At 47.7% G+C, this 24,014-nt stretch overlaps 1 long non-coding RNA gene across 2 annotated transcripts; it reads right to left on the bottom strand.

Annotated features, from left to right (window-relative positions):
- Window positions 1–1,157: 1,157 nt before the first annotated feature.
- Window positions 1,158–4,950, bottom strand: LOC125512558 (uncharacterized). Of its 2 annotated transcripts, none has more exons than XR_015608726.1 (4): window positions 4,041–4,950; window positions 3,882–3,958; window positions 2,533–2,720; window positions 1,158–1,457 (listed from the first exon to the last, which is right to left on the bottom strand). It is a non-coding gene; the product is annotated as an uncharacterized LOC125512558 (long non-coding RNA). The 2 variants fall into 2 exon arrangements; XR_015608725.1 differs by having other exon boundaries at window positions 3,783–3,958.
- Between the last annotated feature and the right edge of the window lie 19,064 nt (window positions 4,951–24,014).

Genomic DNA, 24,014 nt, shown 5'->3' on the forward strand with positions numbered 1-24,014 from the left:
ACAATCATGTCCCAGAGGACGAAGTGAATGCTGCCAAGGAAGCCATACGCCAGGCGGGCATTATGATGGAAAAGATGAAGGCGGTGCGGGACGCCAGTCAGGCCGCCTATGACGCCAGCTCGGCTCTCCAAAGCAATGTTCAGGTTAGTTGGTCACCGCTTGTTCTGTTAGGATATGCTACCTGAAGACTCTCTTTCCGAAAACCTTTGCGTCTGTACACCCACTGGGTGCGTCGATTGAATTTTTGGACTAGTGGGGGCATGCTGAGTGCACCCACTAGGTGTAGTCCCCGAGACTACGGTGGACTGCTGGCAGTCAACTATAGTCTTTGTATTTTGATCCTTTCGCTCGATCTGGTCTGGCCGTGTCGAGAGTAAACCGAATGAGTGGTAGTTTCGCTCTTCCATTCGGTCTGGGCAAGTGGGATCAGAACCGGCGGGGGCACACCAAGTGCACCCACTGGGTGTAGTCCCCGAGACCGCGGTCGACTGCTGGTAGTCGACGGGGGTCACTACAAGAAATATAGCCAATTATGACTCCCCATTTTTGTCATTAATTCGTCATTGCTTTCGTTTATTGACCTTTTTTTGACCAAATTCGGAAGGTCAACAGTTGGCCGTCAAGAACGAACAAACGTGACCTTTTCCGGAATTTTCGTCATGGCCACCCTTGACCAAAATTTAGGTCGTTAAATCTTTGACCAAAATTATGGTCATTACTAATGAGCCTAGACCACGTAGGATCTGATGTGGCCGAGCCAACGTGGCACATGCGATGACATGGATGCCATGTAGGATCAGTCCAAATCAGTTGTTTTAATGGGCTGAGCCCAATAATTCAGCCCACTTTTAAATTTACTTTGGGCCACAAGCATGGGCCAAGCCCAACAAATCAGTTATTGGGCTGAGTTGTGTAACCCATTTATTTAATCCATCATTAATTGGGCCATCCCTTTTATCTACCCAACAAAAACATTTTGTTTTTTTTCTGTCAAAGGGCCTTGAAACGGTCCAGCCCACTAACACAATTTAGTATTTTCAGTCCAACCCTTATTGAAGGGTCACCAACAACAACCCACTAACACAATTTAGTATTTTTAGTATCTCAAAAATAAAAATACATTGCACAATTTGGCAATCAACCAACACAGGAGAATATAATGACAATAATAACATAATTCTCTAGGATTTCAATAACTTAGGCCCAGCATTATCTTTACACCACAGGTTCATAAGATGCACCAAACAAAATAACAAAACCAATGTTCATAATATGGCCATGTCCATATTGTGCACTAGTAACCAGTAACATAAGATGGCACCAACCAAAACAACACAACCAGTGAAGGATGTGCTGGAGGGACATTCTTTAGTGAGAATGTCAGCAACAATAGCAGCATCACTCTTTGGTTCTCCACCTTTTGGTACCTCTTGTTCCATAGCACTTTCCATGTCAACCTGACATTTAAAGAAAGATGTACACATGAGCAGAGTACTATGTCCATCAATATATTGCAGTTGGTTCTGAATGACTAGGAAACTTTATAAGAAAACTTTATGAGCAGAGTACTGTGTCCAATAATATATTGCAGTTGAGCAACAGTAGCAGCAATTTAAGAAGATAACATCATAATACTAATACAACACCTGACATTTAAAAAAAGATGGGAAAATCTATACTTCACACGACGCACAACAACGTCTCGTGCGGCGGCTACCGCGCGCGGCTGGCTACAGCATGGTGCACTGTTTGCTCAATACAGACTAGCAGTGATTGCTACATGGGCTGGACAACACATGCTTTTGTATATCTAGACTACATGCTACTAATTAAGTAGTAGTTATTTGAAAACTTTGTAGCAAACAAGCAGAACAAATCTTGCTAATTATTTTTTTGCAAGTTACTGTTAGCTACATGAAATAAGCATGGCACAAGGTTTACTAAACAGGTAAGAATGTGAAACAAACCATTGTTGAAATTTAAATCGGGCACGTAGCTTAAATGGGAACATGGAGCAGAGAAGAACTTAGTATGTTTCAGGAGCGCATATATTGTTTCTTTATTAGTACAGTATACAATATCAGATAAACTGCCGCAAGTCCTAGACATTTCATTTCGATCATATATGAAATGACACGAGTTTCTCCATTCTGAAAGCTGGGAAGATAGATGCTTCAGGCAATCACTAGACAATTAATCGAAGAGCATACAATGCCCTCTCTTAATTACCAGTGTCCAACGACAAAGCAATTCCTGCTGGACTACTATAGGAACTGAAATTGCCTGTATACTATCACATTTCCAGTACCAAAAATGAATGTGCAATGCGATTAGGAAAGGGAAAATAGCAGCCATGCAACAGAGGACCGGGACAAACAAAAAACTATAATAAAACAAGAATCACATACTGTACTACTTTGAACGAATCATCTCTATCAGATCCGCCGAGCAGAAATCATATAAGGAAATCAAGTGTAACAAGGATGAGGTAAACAAGCCACATCAACACATTAGAGAATACTAGAAACTTACTATTGCTTGAGTTGTCCCCTCCACTTGGAGTGGACAACGATTTGGTTGTTGAGCGTCTTCCTAGCTGTGCCCTTGTAGAGAGGGTAATGGCAGGCACGGCCACGGACATGGCCATTAGCAGCACCCACGACCCCTCAACGCTCTCACCACCTGGAGAGGAGGTGCCTTCCATACGGGCTCCTTCGGGTCTGAGAGAGCAAGAGCGAGGTGGGGTTGGTAAGCATCAAGGATGCTGTTGTTTTTGGTCAAGCTAAGTAAAAAAATCAAGGGCATAACAGATTCAAGTCAAAAAAATTAACATGTGTACATCTTACGCAAACTATCGTCATTTATAAAAAAAATACAGAAAAAATATGCAAACAACTGTACAATGGTTAAGTGTTCATACTTATATCATATCAAGCAATGCCATTTAGCAACAGTGAGGATCAACTACACTATTGCCATATCATGAATACTTAATCCTCAAGATGCAGAACGCTTATTTACAGTAGTTTGGGTTTTAAAATGTTTCATCTTGAAGCATAACACTAGCAAATGATAGGAAAGATCACAGGAAACAGCACTACCCTGATCAAGTATACTACAAGCATAAAAAAAGTCAAACAAGCTCATTGCGCATTTTCTTTAAGCGTGAGACACAATAAGCATAAGTAACCACTAGGAAAATAAATTGCTATCTACATGCCCTATTATCATCAACAAGAACATTAGGCGATGAAGAATATAATTCCAATGCAATATGTTAGCCAAACACACCCTGCCACCCTAACGATCTGACGATCCAATAAAATGTCTAGGAAATTCTGTTGAGTGGCATTGGTCACGATTTCTAGCTGGTGTGCTAGTAAATCTGGACGATGGATGAACATCAAACATATCAAGAAAAACAGTACATCAAGGCATCAACCTAATTTCCTTAAGCAAATTAACTCAATTTAAAGAGCTAGATGGTAGCTAAAAACTAACTCCCAATCTATAAGGTTCAGTTCAACAGAGCTGGGGCAGACCAACTGTACAATATTGTATCAAGGCAGCCACCTAATTTTAGTAAGCAAATTAAATGAATTGAAAGAGATAAATCTTATTTTCTACTTGGCTCCCCACACTCTACTCCACTGCGGAGGCACCAGAACTAATTTGCAATCAACTCCGAATAGTAAGTAGAGTATATTTTAGAAATCTGGAAATAAACTAACCTATTTAATCACAACAAGGTGGCATTCATAGAAATATGGAAATAAACTAACCTATAAAAGATGAATCAACAAGAGCATCTTGCCAGGCATGTGGCAGACCACACGATCTACCACGAGCACGAGCAGAGCCCAATCAGATCGGATCCTTACTTAGTGCACATCTTGCAGTCCCCCTGGCTGCACGTCGGTCACTCCTTCGCCGACACTCTCAACAATTCTATCAGAAGCTATGGAAGCAAACTTATCAGTGCACAGTTATCTTTACCTATGGATGATAATACCTGAAATCACACAAATTTGTGGGCTTACCCAGCAGCCTTGTCACCGAGAATGCAAGGAAAGAGGCCCTCGGGATCTTGCATAGCAAAAGAAATCCTTTCATGACACGAACACAAATTCTAGTAAATCTCTACGGAATGCAGTAGGCTTTCAGATTTGCACAAACATTTTCTACTATACATCATGTCAATTCACTCTACACCCAACCCGACACTATGAGGAACAACTCGTACAATGCTACATGGAAGTCAATTAATCCCCAATTACTCAGTCTCATCGCAACCATTGACACAATGGAATAACACTAACGGTAGGGAAAATCCAAGATAAGTTGCTGGGGTTGGGGGAGGTGGTGACTAGCAGCAGTGCCAGCGCTGGCTACAGGCCCTAGGCAACCGCGGCCATTGAAACCTAGATTCAAGGAAGCGCAGGGCGAGGAGGATGGAGGGTGACGGAACTTGCCGCTCTAGGTGTAGTAGTCAGTGTGGCAGAGCACAGTGGAGAGGACCTTGATGCAGACTCGCCGGCCAGCGGCTGCGCCACCTACACGTCCTCGACCACCAGCAGCTTGTTTGCCTCGTACGCCACCACCGTTGCATGCAAACCGAACCCCAACTCGGAGGTGGAGGAAGGGCGAGGAGGGGGCTCCAGGTCGGCCTTGAGGCACCGCGGCCTCCGGGGAAGACGAGGCCGTCGTCGTCGCCGCGCAAGCAGCCAGCCGCGAGGGCGGTCGGGAGGGGCCGCGGTGGGCGCCGCTGCGGGATGCGGCGCGGAAGGAGGCCCGGGACGGGGAGGTGGTGATTGCGTCCACCCTGTTGCGCTTCTGCTGCTTGGACATGCGGGATGGCAGCCTAAGGAAGGAGGCGGCGAACACCAGCGCCGGCACGCTCGATCTGCTGTGGGAGGGCAAAGGGGAGTGACTGGGAGGGGGAGGAGGGGGAGGAGGGGCGGCGACAGGGCGAGTAGAGGGGGAGAGGGGGGGACAGATCCGGATTGGGTTGCTAGGGTTTGGGTTGGGTGGCTGAGACTTGAGAATGAGTGAGAGACGTTGGATCCATTGGGTGTGGACGGTCCAGATCGGCTACAGTGGGATGATCCATGGGAAAAGCCCTGATTGGTTTAGAAAATTTATGACATAAAATAGTTCTAAGTACTAAAACTAGAGGCATTTTGTGAAGCAGGTATCAAAAATATTTTGCAAAACGGCACATCTAAATTTTTCACTCAAGTTATACCACATTTTACGAATGATCACCAATTTGCATGCATTTTTTATCTTTCTAGCTATTTTTAATCATTTTTCTAGTTGCAAAAACGGTTTTTTTTGAAGAACCTACCAAATATTTGTTGCAAAGTTGGACCAAATCAATTTTCTAAAATACTAGGTCATGTTTAATATACAATTGATCAAATGGTTGGGTGTCAAAAGCTTTGATCCACCTCTCGTAAAAAAGAGAAATTTCCACCGATTCAGTTGGAAGTGGCAAATTTGAACTGCGGCTGCCTTATAGTTTGCTCTTTAATTTTTCCAAAATTCATTTCTAGGTACATAAGTATCTATTTAATCAGATAAACACCAAAAAAATTCCAGGATTCAACCACTAGCTAGGAACGGTCATTCCCGTTGTTTTGACCGCATTTTGAAACGGTCATAAAAAATTCAAAAAAATCAAAAAAATAGAAAACCTTCGCATTGTGTCACTAAATGTGACCAGGTTACAAGAAAAAATAATAAACCTATAATACGGCAATTCTTTTAGAAAAGTGTTATCAGAAATGAGCTATTATGTGCGAAGATTCATGGCTTTCAAGCCAAATGATCAATTTTATCGCCACATTCATGGCATAGTTTATTTAAATGATCTCATATTGTGCACAGGGTGTATCTTGGAATGGAAAACAATGTTGCCTAAGAAAGTTTTTATTTTCTTTGGACAAAAAAATTCATTTTCCATTTTTTGAGTGCCCAAATGAGTTTTTTTGTGAAGGACCTATCATATATTTGTTGCAAAATGGGACCGGATCATTTTTATAATATATTAGGCCATATTTAATACACAATTTACCAAATGGTTGGGTGTCAAAAGATTTTATCCACCTCTGGTGAAAAAGACAAATTTTTGCCGATCCAGCTTTTAGTGGGTCAAATTTAAACTACAGCTGCCTTATAGTTTGCTCTTTATTTTTTTTTAAATCATTCTAGGTATATAAGTATCTATTTAATCAGGGAAACACCAAAAGTTTTTCAAGATTCAACCACTATCTAGGAACAGTCATGCCCGCCGTTTTGACCGCATTTTGAAACGGGGATAAAAAATTTGAAAAAAATCAAAAAAATTCGGAAACCTTCGGATTGTATTATTATATGTGACCGAGTTACCAGGAAAAATAATAAACTTGTAATACGGAAATTATTTAAAAAATATGTTCTCAGAAATGAGCTATCATAAATACATGGTTTGGCGACGATACATCGAAGTTTGGACGGTGGCCGAGGGCCCCAACTCCAGAGCGCGTAAACTCGCATGCCCGCCACGTGGTCACCGCGTGACCATGGCGTTGCCTTTTGTTCTGGGCAGCCTAGGCATGTCTAGTGGGTTGGTTACTCCCCAGGTTGGTTCTAGGAAGAAAATTACAATATAAGATTCTCACGAGGAGACCGAACTATGTATAGAAAAAATCCCGCGTGTACATCAGGACATCCTATGTTTGCACACAAAATTTCGGTGAACAAGGGCTTTTTTTTGCATGTGTAAAAAAGATTAAAAATGGCTTGTGATAGCTGCAATCAAGCATCGAAAATTGTCTTTTTACACAAGCCACAAAAAATGTCATTTTTCATTGAAACTTGGTGCACACACATATAGTGTCCGGATTTACACGTGGGATTTTTTCTCATTTTTTTTAACTTTTTAAAATATGTATTTGGATAATGCGTGCATATACACCTATGAGCCAAAGTGAATTTTCGCCTTTTTCTGCTTTATTCACCTTTGTGGGACGGGTCCCACATGTCATTTGTACTGTGTTAGTTGGCCCCGTCTGTAAATGTAGACCCAGTTTAGTCAACAAGTCAATCTATGGACGGACTGACACTACAACCGACACATAAGCCAAAATGATACGACACATAAGTAAAATTGATGATGTGGTGATGATGTGGACATCCAGTCATCCATGTTACAACACCATGACCATCTGGATTGGTCGTAATCAGCAAGAAATAAGGCTGTTGACTACTTTTGTCTGCTTATGACCATTTTGTGTAAGGCAATTACGACCTTTTTGACCAAAATAGTCACTATGGTTTATGGTTTCGACTCTCCTAAACAAGCCACGACCAATTAGATCGAAATGATCATAGATTTATGACGATTTCTTCCACGGTCACTGCCAGAAGGTCACAATTGAGCATATTTCTTGTAGTGGGTCTGAACAGCTTGTTGTCCACTTCTTTCTTGATGGTGCAATTGTTCTTTCTCCCTCTCTTTTTTTACTCCCAGCACTCGACTCCGGCGGGCCGGTCGAGTGGGATCAGAACCGGTGGGGGCACGCAAAGTGCACCCACTGGGTGTAGTCCCCGAGACTATGGTGGACTGCAGGCAGTGGACCGTAGTCTTAGCATTTATTGTCTTTGTCATTTTTCGCTGTAAAATAATCTTCTCCTCCCTGATTGCAGAAATCTTGTGATCTTGGAGCTCGCTTTGCTGACTTGGAGAAACAGCAGATCCAACTAAACCTTGACTTGGAATTGGCCAAGACAGAGCTGCAAAAGGCCAAGGACGACGCCAATGGTAAGACGAGCTTGTCGACTGGTTTGTCTTAGGCTTGAGTACCCTTCTGCTCTTTCTGAATCAAGCACCATTTCTTTGCAGAAAAACTGAACGAAGCTCTGGCGAAGAAGGATCAGGATTTGGCTGCTTCTCAAAAGAAAGCTGATGACAGAACCGCTCTGGCTGAACAAAAACTGGCTTCAGACGGCCAATTGGAAAAAGAGAACGCCAAGATGAAATTGTTGGGGATCGTAGCAGAAATTCAAAATTTTCTACGCATCACCAAGATCAATCTATGGAGTAATCTAGCAACGAGGGGAATGAGAGTGCATCTACATACCCTTGTAGATTGCTAAGCGGAAGCGTTCAAGTGAACGGGGTTGATGGAGTCGTACTCGTCGTGATCCAAATCACCGATGATCCTAGTGCCGAACGGACGGCACCTCCGCGTTCAACACACGTACAGCCCGCTGACGTCTCCTACGCCTTGATCCAGCAAGGGGAGAAGGAGAGGTTGGGGAAGACTCCATCCAGCAGTAGCACGACGGCGTGGTGGTGGTGGAGGAGCGCGGGACTCCAGCAGGGCTTCGCCAAGCACTACGAGAGACGAGGAGGAAGAGGGGTAGGGCTGCGCCAACAGGGGAAGGACTTCATATGTTGGGCTGCCCCTTTGCCTCCACTATATATAGGGGGAGAGGGAGGGCTGCGCCCCCACCTAGGGTTTCCACCCTAGGGGTGGCGGCAGCCCCAATCCCCATCTGGGGTGGCGGCCAAGTGGGGGGAGAGGGAGGTGCACCAGGCATAGGCCTTAGGGCCCATCTGCCCTTAGGGTTTGCCCCCTCTTCCCCTTAGGCGCATGGGCCTTGGTGGGGAGGCGCCCCAGCCCATCTAGGGGCTCGTCCCTTCTCACACTTGGCCCATGTATGCCTCCGGGGCCCGTGGCCCCTCCCGGTGGACCCCCGGACCCCTCCGGTGGTCCCGGTACACTACCGGTGATGCCCGGAACACTTCGTGTGGCCAAAACCATACTTCCTATATATCAATCTTTACCTCTGGACCATTCCGGAACTCCTCGTGATGTCCGGGATCTCATCCGGGACTCCGAACAACATTCGGTAACCGTGTACATACTTTCCCTATAACCCTAGCGTTATCGAACCTTAAGTGTGTAGACCCTACGGGCTCGGGAGTCATGCAGACATGGCCGCGGTCAATAACCAACAGTGGGATCTGGATACCCATGTTGGCTCCCACATGCTCCACGATGATCTCATCGGATGAACCACGATGTCAAGGATTCAATCAATCCCGTATACAATTCCCTTTGTCCATCGGTACGATACTTGCCCGAGATTCGATCGTCGGTACCCCGATACCTTGTTCAATCTCGTTACCAACAAGTCTCTTTACTCGTTCCGTAACACATCATCCCGTGATCAACTCCTTGATCACATTGTGCACATTATGATGATGTCCTACCGAGTGGGCCCAGAGATACCTCTCCGTTTACACGGAGTGACAAATCCCAGTCTCGATTCGTGCCAACCCAACAGACACTTTCGGAGATACCTGTAGTGAACCTTTATAGCCACCCAGTTACGTTGTGACATTTGGTACACCCAAAGCATTCCTATGGTATCCGGGAGTTGCACAATCCCATGGTCTAAGGAAATGATACTTGACATTAGAAAAGCTTTAGCATACGAACTACACGATCTTTGTGCTAGGCTTAGGATTGGGTCTTGTCCATCACATCATTCTCCTAATGATGTGATCCCGTTATCAATGACATCCAATGTCCATGGTCAGGAAACCGTAACCATCTATTGATCAACGAGCTAGTCAACTAGAGGCTTACTAGGGACATGGTGTTGTCTATGTATCCACACATGTATCTGAGTTTCCTATCAATACAATTCTAGCATGGATAATAAACGATTATCATGAACAATGAAATATAATATAATAATAACTAATTTATTATTGCCTCTAGGGCATATTTCCAACAGTCTCCCACTTGCACTAGAGTAAATAATCTAGTTCACATCACCATGTGATTAACACTCACAGATCACATCGCCATGTGACCAACATCCAAGAGTCTACTAGACTCAATGATCTAGTTCACATCACTATGTGATAAACACTCAAAGAGTTATGGGTTTGATCATGTTATGCTTGTGAGAGAGGTTGTAGTCAACGGGTCTTGCCATATTCAGATCCCTATGTATTTTGCAAAACTTTATATCGTAGATGCTACTGCCACGTTCCACTTGGAGCTATTCCAAATTGTTGCTCCATTATACGTATCCGGTATCTCTACTCAGAGCTATCCGGATAGGTGTTAAGCTTGCATCGACGTAACTCTTTACGTCGAACTCTTTATCACCTCCATAACCGAGAAACATTTCCTTATTCCTCTAAGGATAATTTTGACCACTATCTGGTGATCTAGTCCTAGATCACCTTTGTACCCTCCTGCCAGACATGTGGCAAGGCATATATCAGGTGCCGTACTTCAGCATGGCATACCGTATAGAGCCTATGACAAAAGCATAGGGGACGACTTGCACATCGTCGTCCTTGCGGATTGGGATGGAGCGCACGTTGTATTTGTGGCGAAGCTTCGAAGGAGAAGGTGGCAGTCGACCTGCACCTCGCCGTCCTTACGGATTGGGATGTGTTTCGTACTTAGGCGAGTACTGGACTGCAGCTAAGCCCCCAAGTGGGAGGGTCGCTCTCCACTCGGTAGGATTTTTCAAACTTAGGCGAGTACTGGACCGCAGCTAAGCCCCCGAGTGGGATGTTGGCTCACCACTCGATAGGATTTTCAAATACTTAGGCGAGTACTGGACTGCAGCTAAGCCCCCGAGTGGCAGGGTCGCTCTCCACTCGGTAGGATTTTTCAAACTTAGGCGAGTACTGGACTGCAGCTAAGCCCCCGAGTGGGAGGCTGGCTCCCCACTCGGTAGGATTTTCAAATACTTAGGCGAGTACTGGACTGCAGCTAAGCCCCCGAGTGGGAGGCTGGCTCCCCACTCGGTAGGATTTTCAAATACTTAGGCGAGTACTGGACTGCAGCTAAGCCCCCGAGTGGGAGGCTGACTCTCCACTCGGTAGGGTTTTCAAACACTTAGGCGAAACGGGTTCGCAGCTAAGCCCCCGAGTGGGAGGCTGGCTCATCACTCGGTAGGAAATTATTTTTACAAACTTAGGCGAAACGGATTCGCAGCTAAGCGACCCACTGGGGGATTTCTCAAAAACAATAACGATCACTGGGAAAATTATAACGGTCTTGTCTTTGATAAATAAACTACATAAGTTTTTCTTATTACATCTCATCCGAGTGAGATTTCAAGTATAAAAGGGGCGGAGTAGCTCCGCATTCCAGGCTCGTGGCTCATCAATCTGGCGATCGACATTATAAAGGTGGTAGGCTCCATTGAGGAGGACTCTGGTGACTATGAAGGGACCTTCCCAAGTAGGAGCGAGTTTGTGTGGTTTCTGTTGATCCACTCGGAGGACCAAGTCTCCTTCTTGGAAGGCTCGACTCTTCACATTTCTGGCGTGGAATCGACGCAAGTCTTGCTGATAGATGGTCGATCGGATCATGGCCATTTCTCTTTCTTCTTCCAGGAGGTCGACTGCGTCCTGCCGGGCTTGTTCTGCTTCATCTTCAGAGTAGAGCTCGACTCAGGGTGCGTTGTGAAGCAGGTCACTCGGCAAAACTGCTTCGGCTCCGTAGACCAGAAAGAATGGGGTTCTTCCAGTCGATCGGTTCGGGGTTGTCCTCAATCCCCAAAGAACTGATGGAAGCTCGTCGACCCATGCACCTGCTGCGTGCTTGAGATCGCGCATCAGTCGGGGTTTCAGTCCTATGAGAATTAAGCCGTTTGCTCTTTCCGCTTGTCCATTTGACTGGGGGTGAGCGACTGAAGCGTAGTCGACTCGTGTGCCTTGAGAGGCGCAAAAGGCTCTGAATTTGTCTGAATCGAAGTTTGACCCATTGTCAGTGATGATGTTGTGCGGAACTCCATATCTGAATATCAACTCCGTGATGAAACTGATAGCAGTGCAAGCATCAAGATTCTTGATAGGCTTAGCTTCAATCCATTTGGTGAACTTGTCGACTGCTACTAACACATGAGTGAAGCCGCTCCTGCCCGTTCTCAGTGGTCCAACCATGTCCAGTCCCCAAACAACGAAGGGCCAGACGAGTGGAATGGTTTTCAGGGCTGACGCGGGTTTGTGCGACATATTGGAGTAAAACTGACATCCCTCACATTTGTCGACTATCTTTTTCGCCATTTCATTCGCCCTTGGCCAGTAGAAACCTGCTCGGTATGCTTTAGCCGCAATGGTCCGAGAGGATGCATGATGACCACAGGTCCCCGAGTGGATATCATCAAGGATTATCTGACCTTCTTCTGGTGTTATACACTTCTGACTGACTCCAGTCGTGCTTTCTCTATACAACTGTCCCTTTATGACTGTAAAGGCCTTGGATCGACGAACGATCTGTCGAGCCTCTTCTTCGTCCTCTGGGAGTTCTTTCCTTAGGATGTACGCGATGTACGGTACTGTCCATTCGGGAGTGATGACCAAAACTTCCATGATCAGGTCGACCACAGCTGGGACTTAAACTTCAATCAGATCCGTGGCACTTTTTGGCTGCGGGGCTTCTTCAGTGAAGGGATCCTCCTGAACTGATGGTGTGTGGATGTGTTCCAAAAACACATTGCTGGGAATGGCTTCTCTTTTGGAGCCTATTTTCGCCAAATCATCAGCTGCTTGATTTTTCAGTCGGGGTATGTGATGAAGTTCTAACCCCTCGAATTTCTTCTCCAGCTTTCTCACTGCATTGCAATAACCAGTCATGGCCGGACTTCTGACGTCCCACTCCTTCATCACTTGATTAACCACCAAATCTGAGTCGCCATAGACCATGAGGCGACGGACGCCGAGTGAAATGGCCATGCGCAACCCATATAAAAGTGCTTCATATTCTGCTTCGTTATTGGAGGAATCAAAGTGGATTTGAAGAACATATCTGAGCTTATCTCCTCGGGGGGAGACCAATACTACCCCGGCACCGGAACCATTCAGCATTTTGGAACCGTCGAAGAACATGGTCCAATGCTCCGAGTGAACCTGAGTCGGCAGTTGTTGCTCAATCCACTCGGCGACGAAATCTGGTATTGCTTGGGACTTGATAGCTTTCTTTGCCTCAAACTTGATATCTAGAGGAAGGAGTTCAATCACCCATTTTGCCACTCGACCGGTTGCATCTCTGTTGTGCAGGATCTCTGACAATGGAGCGTCGCTGACGACTGTAATGGAATGATCAGAGAAGTAGTGAGCAACCTTCTTTGTGGTCATATAAATCCCATATACAAGCTTCTGATAATGAGGATATCTTTGCTTCGACGGGGTCAAAACTTCAGAAATATAATATACTGGGCGCTGAACTTTGAAGGCTTTTCCTTCTTCTTCCCGCTCGACCGTAAGTACCATACTGACGACTTGTCCTGGGGCTGCGATGTAAAGCAGCAAAGGCTCTTTGCTGATTGGGGCAGCAAGCACCGGCTGGATGGAGAGCAGAGCTTTGAGCTCTGCAAACGCTGCATCAGCTTCAGGAGTCCACTCGAACTTGTCTGACTTCTTCATCAATCGGTAAAGAGACAATGCCTTTTCGCCGAGATGAGAGATGAATCGACTTAAAGCGGCCAAGCAACCAGTAAGCTTCTGGACGTTGTGCACTCACACAGGACTTTTCATTCGGAGTATAGTACCGACTTTTTCTGGATTGGCGTCGATTCCCCGTTCGGAAACGAGAAAACCGAGTAACTTTCCGCCAGGAACTCCGAATGTGCACTTTGATGGATTAAGCTTGATATCATACCTACTGAGGGTGGCAAAGGTTTTAGCAAGGTCAGTCAGCAGGTCAGAACCCTTCCGTGACTTGACCACAATATCATCCATGTATGCTTCCACATTCCGACTGATTTGAGTGAGCAAACACTTTTGAATCATCCTCATGAATGTGGCTCCGGCATTCTTGAGGCCGAATGGCATGGTAACATAACAGAAGCACCCGAATGGAGTGATGAAAGCTGTTTTGTTCTCGTCAGGTCCATACAGACAGATCTGATGGTACCCGGAATAGGCGTCTAAAAAAGACAGTCGCTCACATCCCGCAGTCGAGTCGACTATCTGGTCGATACGGGGGAGAGTAAAATGATCTTTCGGGCAGGCCCGATTGATATGTTTAAAGTCAATGCACATGTGAAGTGACTTGTCCTTCTTGGGGACCATGACAACGTTGGCGAGCCACTCGGAGTGGTAAATCTCTCGGATAAACTCCGCTGCTAAGAGCCAAGCCACCTCCTCGCCAATAGCCTTTATCTTCTGGACGGCGGACCGTCGGAGATGTTCTTTGACAGGTTTCACTTTTGAGTCGACTCGTAGGCGGTGCTCAGCCAGCCCCCTGGGAACACCCGGCATGTCAGAAGGCTTCCATGCGAAGATGTCCCAGTTCTCACGGAGGAACTGGATGAGCGCTTCTTCCTATTTGGAGTCGAGTGTTGTTAAGATATGAGTCGGAGCAGCACTGGGATCGGTCGGGTGAATGTGAACCGGCTTCGTTTCACCAGACGACTGAAAAGCTGATTCTGTAGCGGGCTTCTTGGCTCGCAACAAATCACTCGGGTCTGCAGTCTTCTGGTACTCTTGCAGCTCCACCACTGCCATCTGAGCATCAGCGATTTTTTAGCCTTTCTGAAAACACTCTTCTCCTTTCTTCCGATTGCCCGTAACAGTGATCACACCTTTGGGACCAGGCATCTTCAATTTGAGATATACATAACATGGTTGAGCCATGAAGCGTGCATAAGCTGGCCTGCCCAAAATAGCGTGGTAAGCACTCTGGAAATCCACAACTTCGAACGTCAAATTTTCTTTGCGGTAATTCTTGGAATCACCGAAAACCACATCAAGAGCAATCTGGCCGAGTGACTCAGCCTTCTTCCCAGGACTGACTCCATGGAAACTCATGTTGCTGGTACTTAGTCTGGACATCGGAATGCCTATCCCCTTCAACATCTCAGCATACAGTATGTTCAAACCACTTCCACCATCCATCAAGACTTTGGTCAGTCGAGTGCCTTCAACAACTGGGTCAACCACCAAAGCTTGCCTCCCAGGGGTGGCAATGTGCGTTGGGTGATCGGACTGGTCGAATGTGATGGCAGTCTGAGACCACTTCAGATAACTGGGTGTCGCCGGAGCAACCATATTCACCTCACGGTTGATAACTTTCAATCGACTTTTGCTTTCAACATCAGCAAAAATCATGAGGGTGGAATTGACCTGGGGGTATCCATCATCACTGTCTTCTTTGTCCTCAACTTTGTCCGACTCCTTTTCCTTATCTTTGGGCTGTTTGCCCTGGAACTGCTGGATCAAGAGCTGACACTGTCGAGTGGTATGTTTCGGGTAAATGAACTTACCCTCTTCATCTTTCTTTGTGACGCCCCAAGACCGGAGCTTCAGATGCCTTCCAGGGTTTCCGGGTTTCGTCGTTTGTTTTGTTTGGTTCTTTGCATTCATCATTACATCATGTGCATTGCACCATGTCATCATGCCATCATGTCATTTCTTTTCTTAACTCAACTAAATAAATGGCATGGACCTTTGATCCATTTAAACCGAGGGAACTCACCTGGTGATTTCTCTTTATAACATATCCTCCTAATAATTATGGAGCTATTATTAAATATTCCATTCTTTTGGATTTAACCGTTGACACACTTGCAAACTAATCCCAATGCCTTTGTTATCTCAATTCTTGGTCTTTGACTTGTCCTCATATTCTTTTATCGTTTTATCGAGGCTCTTCCTAAGTGTTCACCATTTTTGGAAACTTCGGATTCCTACTCCTTTCAAACGAGTTGAATTAAATTCAAATGCATTTGAATTTAAATCTTGCAATCATGGTCATTCCTATTTTCTCGGAACAAGCACATTGTTGTGAGTCCGGGAAAATTATTCGCGTGTCCAACTTCTTCCCTTAACCTCTCTTTCTTTTCTTTCTTTTCTCTATTTTTTCGTTTCTTTCTTTATAGGGAGAGCAGAGCCCAGCTGGCCACTTGGGCCTCCTAGCTTGGCTGGCCCTTTAGGCCCATCTGCCCACCTAACCCTAACCCTCTCCCGAAACCCCCAGCCTTCTCTCGTTTCCACCCCGCCGCCAGGAGAACCCACGGGAAAACCCCCACCTCCATCGATTCCCCTCGCTCTTCCTCCCCTCGTCTCCCTTTCCTCCCTTCCACTTCGAGCCAGGGAGGAGCTCGCGCCCAATCCTCACTGGACCCGCCACCCTGACCTCTCCAGCACAGCCGCGCCCCTCTGCTACCCCGTTCCCGCGCCGCTGCGGCGACTCCCTCCTGCCGCGATCTCCGCCTCCCTCCGCAGCGCCCCCGTCTCGCTCGCAGGCCCTCTCCTCTCCTGCACCATCCCCGACTCCGGCAAGCCCGCTGCCAACCGAGCTCGAAGCTCCGCCGCTGCACCTCGTCGCCAGAGTCTCGTTTCTCTGCCTCCCCTACTTCGCCGAGTGCCATCCCCCGCTGCAGTCGTCGTCTCGATCCAGCGGGATAAGTCGTCGTCCTGGCGCCTCCCCTGCGTTTACTCCGCCCTCCAGGAGCCCGCGACCCGTGCGCCTCCTCCATGTTCTTCCTCCTTGCCGCCATGGGCACGAGGGTCGAGCTCGCCCGCCCCACCGCGTCACCACGGGCGCACCAAGGGCGCCTCCCATGGCCGTCGTTGCCCGCTGCTGCCCTCCACCTTCTCTTGTGTGTTGCCGCCATCCAAGACCAACAGGACGCCACCGTAGCGCCGACCAGCGCCAGCCTCCTTCCTCCTGCCCGTGCCTTTCCTTTCGCCCATGCCTTTGTCGTGCGAGAACGTGAGGAAGACGACCGGCGCCAAGTCCTACTTGAGCACCTGCCTGCGTTGCTGCATCGGTGCATCGCGTCGCCGCTTGTTGCCTGCCAAGAACGCCTCCACCGGAGACCGCCAAGACAGTCCAGGATTCGCCAAGTACCACGCCGTTGGTGTCCCTCCAAGTGTGATGTTGGAACGTGCATGACTACGCGGATTCGCCAAGTACCACGACGCTCGAAGACCTCGGATTCACCGAGTTCCCACGATGACGAGTGTGACCCTTCGGATGCGCCAAGTTCGTCTACACGAAAATTCCAAGTACCACTCATGTCGGCAAGAACCGCAAGTCGAACCCCGAACAATCGACGTCTCGTGGACCCTGTACAACTACCGTCGCTCCGAAGACGTTGGAGTCATCAAGTACCTCTCCGAACGAATGTGAACGACTACTTCCACTACCGCCGTCGCGAGAATGCCTACTTCCCTCTACGAACTTGATCCGTCCCGTTTGCACGCTCCGAAGGTACAACCCCGAGACGACGCCCGTGGACCGAATGCTTGTGTTGTATGAGATGCATGGTTGGTTGTTGTTTTCGCTCGTGAACCTTAGTTGTTCCTCCTCGTTGCCATGCCGTCGACACGTGGGAACCCGGTAACCGGGAGCACACCACCGTTCTTCGCATGACACGCTCCCGTCACTTTCTTTTGCACCGACGTCTCAATGAGTTGACGGAACCGGAACGTTGCCGTGGTACCGTTTCCGTTATCATCGCCGTGGCATCCTTTCTTTCCGCCACGATGACATATGCTCCATATAATGCTCTTATCAACATTTTCTTTAAAACTTGCATAAAACTTGCCCATGTCATCCGCATCATAATAACAACAATTAAAATGATTAAAAGTGTTGTTAGCTTAAATTACTAAATGCACATGAGGAGTTTCCGGACTTGTTGTTTTGTGGTTCCGGCCTCATTTAAACTTGCCTAGTTAGATAGTTTCATTATGTTTCACCTCTTGCCATGTTAATCAACATTTAATATTGTTGAGTACATAAACGAGAACGAACTAAATAAGTCATGTGGTGTTTCGTCAATATGCAACGGAGTTGCATGTTGAGCTCCACTTAATTCGTAGGGTTATTTGTGCATTTTGCCATGCCATGCTTCATTAAACCGGACATGCATCATACTTGTTTGTGCATCGTGCCATGTTCATGTGGTGGTTTTTTACTATGTTGTTTGCTTCTTTCCGGTGTTGCTTCTTCGGGTTAGTTCCGATAACGTCGCGTTTGTGAGGATCCGTTCGACTTCGTCCATTTGTCTTCTTCATGGACTCGTTCTTCTTCCTTGCGGGATTTCAGGCAAGATGACCATACCCTCGAAATCACTTCTATATTTGCTTGCTAGTTGCTCGCTCTTTTGCTATGCCTATGCTGCGATACCTACCACTTGCTTATCATGCCTCCCATATTGTTGAACCAAGCCTCTAACCCACCTTGTCCTAGCAAACCGTTGATTGGCTATGTTACCGCTTTGCCCAGCCCCTCTTATAGCATTGTTAGTTGAAGGTGAAGATTGAAGTTTGTTCCTTGTTGGAACATGGAGATGTTGTTCCTTGTTGGAACATGTTTACTTGTTGGGATATCACAATATATCTTATTTAATTAATGCATCTATATACTTGGTAAAGGGTGGAAGGCTCGGCCTTATGCCTGGTGTTTTGTTCCACTATTGCCGCCCTAGTTTCCGTCATATCGGTGTTATGTTCCCGGATTTTGCGTTCCTTACGCGGTTGGGTCATAATGGGAACCCCTTGACAGTTCGCCTTGAATAAAACTCCTCCAGCAAGGCCCAACATTGGTTTTACCATTTGCCACCTAGCCTTTTTCTTTCCCTTGAGTCGGCCGGCTCAAGGGTCATCTTATTTTAACCCCTCCAGGCCAGTGCTTCTCTAAGTGTTGGTCCAACTGAGCGATGTCCGAGGCTACCAGGGGCAACTCTGGGCTGGCTTACCCGACGTCTGGCTCATCCGGTGTGCCCTGAGAACGAGATTGTGCAGCTCCTATCGGGATTTGTCGGCACATCTGGGTGGCTTTGCTGGTCTTGTTTTACCATTGTCGAAATGTCTTGTAGCCGGGATTCCGAGTCTGATCGGGTCTTCCCGCTAGAAGGAATATCCTTCGTTGACCGTGAGAGCTTGTGATGGGCTAAGTTGGGACACCCCTGTAGGGATTTGAACTTTCGAAAGCCATGCCCGCGGTTATGGGCAGATGGGAATTTATTAATGTCCGGTTGTAGAAAACCTGAAGTCGATCTTAATTTAAAATACATCAACCGCGTGTGTTACCGTGATGGTCTCTTCTCGGCGGAGTCCGGGAAGTGAACACGGTGTTGGACAAATTCTTGACTTATGTTGTTCTAGGATCACTTCTTGATCATAGTTGTTCGACCGTGCTTTGCCTTCTCTTCTCGCTCTCTTTTGCGTATGTTAGCCACCATATATGCTAGTCGCTTGCTGCAGCTCCATCTCATACCTTTTACCCTACCTATAAGCTTAAATAGTCTTGATCGCGAGGGTGTGAGATTGCTGAGTCCCTGTGGCTCACAGATACTTCCAAAACCAGTTTGCAGGTGTCGATGTTACCAAGCAGGTGACGCAAACAAGCTCAAGGAGGAGCTCGATGAAGATCTTGTCCTTTGTGTTGTTTCGTTCTAGTTGATCAGTAGTGGAGCCCAGTTGGGACGATCGGGGATCTGTGTAGCATTTGGGGTAGTCTTCTTTTATTTTGGTTCCATAGTCGGACCTTGATTGTATCTGGATGATGTAATGATTTATTCATGTAATTGTGTGAAGTGGTGAGTGTAAGCCAACTATGTATCTCTTTCCCTTATGTATTACATGGGTTGTGTGAAGATTACCTCACTTGCGACATTGCTTTCAATGCGGTTATGCCTCTAAGTCGTGCTTCGACACGTGGGAGATATAGCCGCATCGAGGGCGTTACATTCTTGGTGTGGATGTGACATGGCAAATCCAACACATCATTTCCGTCTTGGTCTTTAACTTTCTTGGGGTTCCAAGGTCCTTTGGGTTTCCCCTTAAACTTTCCTTGAGTTACAGCCAAGGCTTCCCCAGGAGCAACTGGCTCGGCTTTCCGCTTCTGTTTCCGATTGGAATTTCCTCCTCCGGTTTCTTGGGCGACTGACTTGTGCTTGCCACTCCGGAGTCGATCCTCATCTTCACCATTAGCGTACTTGGTGGCAATGTGTTGGGGAACGGAGTAATTTCAAAAATTTCCTACGCACACGCAAGATCATGGTGATGCATAGCAACGAGAGGGGAGAGTGTGATCTACGTACCCTCGTAGATCGACAGCGGAAGCGTTAGCACAACGCGGTTGATGTAGTCGTACGTCTTCACGGCCCGACCGATCAAGCACCGAAACTACGACACCTCCGAGTTCTAGCACACGTTCAGCTCGATGACAATCCCCGGACTCCGATCCAGCAAAGTGTCAGGAAAGAGTTTCGTCAGCACGATGGCGTGGTGACGATCTTGATGTACTACCATCGCAGGGCTTCGCCTAAGCACCGCTACAATATTATCGAGGATTATGGTGGAAGGGGGCACCGCACACGGTTAGGAATATGATCACGTGGATCAACTTGTGTCTAGGGGTGCCCCCTGCCCTTGTATATAAAGGAGCAGGGGAAGGTGCGGCCGGCCAGGAGGAGGGCGCGCCAGGAGGAGTCCTACTCCCACCGGGAGTAGGATTCCCCCCTTTCCTAGTTGGAATAGGATTCGGGAGGGGGGAAAAGGAGAGAGAGAAGGAAGGGGGGCGCCGCCCCCTCTCCTTGTCCTATTCGGACTAGGGGGGAGGGGCGCGCGGCCCAGCCCTGGCCACCTCTCCTCTCTTCCACTAAAGCCCACTAAGGCAAATATACCTCCCGGGGGGTTCCGGTAACCTCCCGGTACTCCGGTAAAATCCCGATTTCACCCGGAACACTTCCGATATCCAAATATAGGCTTCCAATATATCAATCTTTATGTCTCGACCATTTCGAGACTCCTCGTCATGTCCGTGATCACATCCGGGACTCCGAACAAACTTCGGTACATCAAAATGCATAAGCTCATAATATAACTGTCATCAAAACCTTAAGCGTGCGGACCCTACGGGTTCGAGAACAATGTAGACATGACCGAGACACGTCTCCGGTCATAACCAATAGCGAAACCTGGATGCTCATATTGGCTCCCACATATTCTACGAAGATCTTTATCGGTCAGACCGCATAACAACATACGTTGTTCCCTTTGTCATCGGTATGTTACTTGCCCGAGATTCGATCGTTGGTATCTCAATACCTAGTTCAATCTCGTTACCGGCAAGTCTCTTTACTCGTTTCGTAATACATCATCTCGCAACTAACTCATTAGTTGCAATGCTTGCAAGGCTTATGTGATGTGCATTACCGAGAGGGCCCAGAGATACCTCTCCGACAATCGGAGTGACAAATCCTAATCTCGAAATACGCCAACCCAACAAGTACCTTCGGAGACACCTGTAGAGCACCTTTATAATCACCCAGTTACGTTGTGACGTTTGGTAGCACACAAAGTGTTCCTCTGGCAAACGGGAGTTGCATAATCTCATAGTCATAGGAACATGTATAAGTCATGAAGAAAGCAATAGCAACAAACTAAACGATCAAGTGCTATGCTAACGGAATGGGTCAAGTCAATCACATCATTCTCCTAATGATGTGATCCCGTTAATCAAATGACAACTCATGTCTATGGTTAGGAAACATAACCATGTTTGATCAACGAGCTAGTCAAGTAGAGGCATACTAGTGACACTCTGTTTGTCTATGTATTCACACATGTATTATGTTTTCGGTTAATACAATTCTAGCATGAATAATAAACATTTATCATGAAATAAGGAAATAAACAATAACTTTATTATTGCCTCTAGGGCATATTTCCTTCACAATCTTCATCATCCGATTCAGAGACATGTCTCCCGTTCGACCGAATTTCAGATTCAGTTCTCTATACTTGACGCCTTCTTTGAAGGCACAGACTGCTTGGTGATCAGGCACATTCTCTACCGTGTGATGTAACGTGATCCATCTCTGGATGTAATCCCTCAAAGTTTCATTCGGCTTCTGCACGCAAGACCGCAGTTCTGTCAGCCCTGCCGGCCGCTTGCATGTTCCTTCAAATGTGGTGACAAACACTCGGACGAGATCTTCCCAAGTGTAAATGCTGTTGGGTGCTAACTGATTCAGCCATGCCCTGGCCGAGCCCTCCAACATGAGAGGCAGGTGCTTCATGGCCACTTCATCATTGCCACCGCCAATCTGGACAGCCACTCGGTAGTCTTCAAGCCAAGTATCGGGCTTGGACTCACCAGTGAACTTACTGACTCAAGTCGCCAACCTGAAGTTCGGAGGAATCACAGCGGCCCTGATGGCTCTACTAAAGCACTCTGGCCCCGAAACATGTACTCTGCTACTGGTAGGTGCATCTCTGTCGTGACCTTCTCGGTGAGCTCTGTTCCTGTCGACCAAACCTTGAACGAGAACGGATCTCGCATCAAAGCCTGGTTCCCTGTGGTCGACTGGAATCCTTCGCCCAACACTACGAGGGCGCCTGTCATCCTGCTGTCGAGGCACATACGATCCACTCCTGGGGGGGCACTCGACGTCGATCGCCGCGATCGAATCGGTGATCATACTGCTCACGGTTTCCGTACTGATCACGCCGGTCCCCACGTCCCTCACGCCTCGGGGGCGATCTTGGGCTATGAGCCGACTGGACTGTGTCTGCAGCAATGGATCTGCTATGAATCCTGTTCCGCGACTGAGAAACAGCGGAATTCTGGTCTCCAACTGCCCGGAGTAACGCCCTGATCTGCAGCAAGCCTCTGCCAGCTTCTGACTGGGAAGGCTGAATCGACTCTGCTATACGGGTTGCAACTGCTAAATTCTGAATCGGAGTTCGATATATCTGCGGGGGCGGAAAGAGCTGACGTCGACTGGATTATGGAACCCGTTGTCGCGCACGCTCGTCGAGTGCTCGCTGGAGGTTCTCCACTCGAGTGCGCTCAGCCAAGTTTGCCAGGCGCGCGTCCTCCAAGGCACGAGCCTTGGGGGTTTCTCCAACGATAGGAGTGTGCAGTGCATCCATGTTCCGGCGACGAAGTTCTTCTCTCTGCAGCGACGTGAGAGGCTCGGGGAGATATTCCTCATGGGGATGCGACGGGTCGCCTCCACCTGCACCTCCGTCGGTGCGGGGAAAACCTGGAGGACTGGGCGGTCCATCGACCATCAGAACCTCCGCCGTCGGATCACTGCTGTCGCACTCGGATGCGGTCTCTGCGGAGCCAGTCGACAGGTCGAACAGGCCGTAGAGGGATTCGTCGGGCTCGATCGCCGCGACTTGAGGGGTGGCCGACTGGCATGCCACCGCATGTCTCACCCACCGCTGAAGTCTCGACCGACCGGAGCGCTTGCGCCAGCGGGAAACAGGGAGGGAGGACAACACAGGGGCCGACCGATAATGGGTCGACGGTTGCCGCAAGAGGACGCCGCGAACGCACGCGCAAAAGTGTGTTGCTCCGCGGACAGGGAGTGCGTCAACGTCGAGCGGAGCCTCCTGGAGCCAAGCGGAGTCGTCGGCGATGAACGTGAGCGCGCCGAGACGGATCTCGCGGCCCTCCACCAAAACTCCGCCAGAAACCATGATGATTTAGATCGAAAAAGATCGCAACTCTTCCAACAAATCGCTAAGACACCTGCCCCATGGTGGGCGCCAACTGTCGTGGTTCTAAGTCTGACAGTAATGTAGGGGGTAGGTATGGAGAGGCAAGATCTTAGCTATGGAGTAGTTGTAAGCACACGAGGTTTACGAGTTCAGGCCCTTCTCGCAGGAAGTAATAGCCCTACGTCTCGGAGCCCGGAGGCGGTCGACTGGATTATGTGTGTATAAATTACAGGGGTGCGAACCCTTTACACTGAGGAGGGGGGTGTCTTATATAGAGTTCGCCAGGCCCCTCCGACCCTCAGTTATGCAGGGTTTTAAATACATTAAGGTCGGGCGTTACTGGTAACGCCCCTAATAAAGTGCTATGATGACCATAAAAGCTACTTAATGACCGACCGTTTGCGTGCAGAGTGACTTTAGGTCTCCTGGCCGTCGAGTGGTTGAATCCTGATCGAGTGATTGCTTCTTGGTCGAGTGTCTTCGAGTCTGTCGAGTGGAACACCTCCAAGTCGATTGA

The sequence above is a fragment of the Triticum urartu genome, chromosome 6A (genome assembly GCF_056163025.1).
Source record: "Triticum urartu cultivar PI428250 chromosome 6A, HENAU_Tu73, whole genome shotgun sequence".
NCBI lineage: Eukaryota > Viridiplantae > Streptophyta > Magnoliopsida > Poales > Poaceae > Triticum > Triticum urartu.